Source organism: Cornus florida, unplaced genomic scaffold, assembly GCF_030987335.1.
Source record: "Cornus florida cultivar Cherokee Brave unplaced genomic scaffold, ASM3098733v1 CherokeeBrave_3.0.0_Hap2_Chr11, whole genome shotgun sequence".
NCBI lineage: Eukaryota > Viridiplantae > Streptophyta > Magnoliopsida > Cornales > Cornaceae > Cornus > Cornus florida.
In genome coordinates, this window is record NW_026775581.1 from 74497992 (window position 1) to 74501426 (window position 3435).

The 3435-nt window shown below is 39.4% G+C and overlaps 1 pseudogene; it reads left to right on the forward strand.

The window, feature by feature from the left end:
- The first annotated feature begins 692 nt into the window (after nt 1-692).
- Nucleotides 693-871, forward strand: LOC132287233 (U2 spliceosomal RNA; annotated as a pseudogene).
- The last annotated feature ends 2564 nt before the right edge of the window (nt 872-3435 follow it).

A 3435-nucleotide genomic window follows, 5' to 3' on the forward strand; every position in this document is an offset into this window, starting at 1 on the left:
GTTTAGGATGCTCCCTATATCCAACCAAAAATACATGAACCCTACCTTTTACTTCAACTAAACTGAATCCAGGTGTTTTAACCAGTCCATGATTCTTCATAAGTACTCTCATTTTTTCCACATCTTTCCACCTTCCAGCATCGGCATATATGTTAGATAGCATATCCAATAATTCTGTCAATTTTGAAGGTATCCCACCATTTTACATAATGGTTTCGGATAGCTACATTGTCTTGAATATCATATTGCCATTTGAATATCCAAGGGACTTTATACTTGCAGCAAAATAGAAGAAGAATAGGGAACTGGGATTTGTGCCTGTTGACTTTGTAAACTGTATGAAAATATTTGACTTGGTCTGCAAGGGTAAGGGGAAGGATTTCTGGGATGGGTCCATATTGTATCCACCATCTGAGAAACCAAGTTGGGACCGATTAATGATCCGGATCCAGTGGATTTGGGTTATTACAAATTTGGTATCAGAGCGATGGTTCGAATACCATTTGGACGACGGGTAGAGACCTAGGGTTGCACGGGAAGTCAAGTTATTTGTTACTTGCTTAATTATTTAGGCAATTGCATGCTTATATGTTTATGTGTTAAGGTGTTTAATTATTTGAAAGGCATGTTTAATTGTTCAACTGCTTATATAATTACGTGCTAAGTGCTTAACGTTATTGTATATTATTAGTATACCTTTCTTGGCCTTTTGGCTAAGATTAAGCGTAATATCTGTTCTTATCAATTTAATATCTAATACGTGGGCTAATGGCCTACATGATATTAAATTTAATTTCTGAGGGGAAAAGAACATCACAGTAGCTTGCTGCTAGGGCTCCTATATTAAATTTATTTTTTTGGGGTACCGCGTGTGCCTCTGATACAAGCAGTACTTAGGATGGGCCATCTTTTCCCGAGTGGGTTCGCGGGTAATCTCGGGCAGCCTGATATCTCTGTGTTGGATCTATTTCTTAAGGATAGTATCAACCTCTTCTGGGGTGCACAGAAATGGTGAGGGCACTTCGTCCGAATTTTTCGTCCGCGGAACGCGGTTGTCCCCGCACTCCTCTTGTTGCGGCAAATTGAAGCCCACGACGAGATCTATAAGTTGATCGGAACAATTTTGTGTTTGATGCACTCTACGAGGTTTGGGATCTAGGGCACAAATTGGGGCTTTTGGCTTAGATTGAGGTAGGGGTCTCTAATATTGAAATTCTCATTCCTTTGTGAGTTTTTCTACTTTAATTGTTATCAATCATAATTAAATTGAATTGATTGTTCCTTAGATGATTTAATTGAGTATATTCAACCCATCTTGACCCTCAAATTAAGTGGTTAAAAATTACCCAACCCATCTTGACCCTCAAATTAAATATGGTTCACCCATAACCATTAAAAAGCGGGCGGATATGAGCGGGTTGATGGTTCCTGATCCATTTTGCCACCCCTACTTGTGACTAGGGATGGTAATTTGACCCGCCCCGTTTTTTACTGTTTTGGGAGACCGTTTTGCTTATATGGGCGGGAATGGTTTCATATAATAAAAACTCGCGCGGGTTTAGTGCGGGGGCGGGGGGAGGTCGCCCCGCACCACCCCGTTCCGTTTAGATAATTTCATACCTCTATAAGGGCCTTCCAAACTTCGGGTTCTGCCTCGAACAATTTTGTATCTAAATAATTTGTGAAACAATTATTCAAATCACACACAATGTTATAAAGGTAAAACGTTTAATTAATATATATATATCTTTCTCCACAGTTATACAATTACGTGTGTCATGTAGATAAAGTTGTTTGAAGAAGTCGAACAAGTCCCTGGGGATGATTCAAGAGTCATTTGGTGTTGGTGGACAAGCATTCTGCCATAAAAAAATGATTATTTTTTTAAAAATATTCGGGTTGCAAGGTGATGATCACTTTATGCCATAATTGATTATTAACTATACTTTCCAACGGACAAATAAAAAGAAGTCATTATGCAATATTGTGTATGTAATGTTTGTGATTTATATATCTATCTTATGGAGAAGTTTCTTTCTATAATCATTCCAACTAGGAGGCAACTTTGAAATGATAGCCCCCACTTAGAATGATTTTGGAAGTACAATATTCACTTCCCGAAGCTTTGTGACTAGAACTTGTAATTCATGAACTTGATCTAAAACTGACATATTATCAACCATTGAAAATTCAAAATACTTAAATATTAAAAATTTATCCGTACCTAGTTTCTCAGCTTTGTACTTGAATTCTAGTGCATTCCAAATTTCCCGAGGAGACAAGATTGGCGAGCAGGGAAATGACAGAGAGTTGGTGAAGGTGAGCAATCCACAGCTTTAGTACCAGCCACGCCTCATGATGCACAGCCATATCAGTTCAACGGACATTGCTATAACTGTCGTGAACAAGGACATTTGGCTCGTAATTGTCCCAAGCCTCACAAAAATAACCAACAAAGAGGTCAGGCACCACAGCAGCACGGAGGTGCAAGGTTTAATGCAGTTGTTCCAAATGGGAGATAAGACCGTGCACCACCCGCAGTGGAAGGTACACTTACTATTTATGGCAGTATAGCTAGAGTACTATTTGATTCAGGTTCTTCATATTCTTTTATTGCATTGTCATTTGTGGACACACTGGGATTAGAACCTAGACATCTGAGTAATGCCCTATCTATTACAACTCCACTCGAGAGCGCGACAACACTTGATATAATATGCCGTGTTTGTCCTGTTACAATTGGGGAGTTGGAGTATCATATTGATTTGATAGTATTACGTATGAGAGACTTTGATACTATATTGGGTATGGATTGGTTGGCTAGATATCATGCTCAGTTGGACTGTCATGAGAGGATTATTGTATTCTCAGTTCCGGGACAGTTACCTTCTCGATATAAGTGTGAAGAGTGCGAAGGCACCATGACTATGGGATTTCTTGCCCACATTGAGGTGGTTGAGTAACGCATGACTATAGAGCAGTTGCCTACAGTGTCAGAGTATGTAGATATGTTTCAAGATTTTCTGGGTTTGCCTCCTAGGAGGGTAGTGGATTTCTGCATCGACCTCACTCTTAGTATTTGACCTATCTCTAGGGCACCCTACAGAATGACGTCAGTTGAATTGAGTGAGTTGAAGAAGCAGACTCAAGAGTTGCAAGATCGAGGGTTTATTCGACCTAGCACATCACCTTGGGGAGCACTTATTCTATTTGTCAAGAAGAAGGATGGGTCGCTCCGCTTATGTTTTGACTACCGTGCGATGAATAAGGTCACTATTAAGAACAAGTACCCATTTATGATACCCCTCGAATCTGAGACACAGGTTGATCAGGTCCAGGCCCAAACCCGAGGGAATATTAAACAATTAAAGTATTTTAAATCGAACACAGAATTATAAATCTAGGAATTTAAATAAAGAAAACCAAATAATGCAC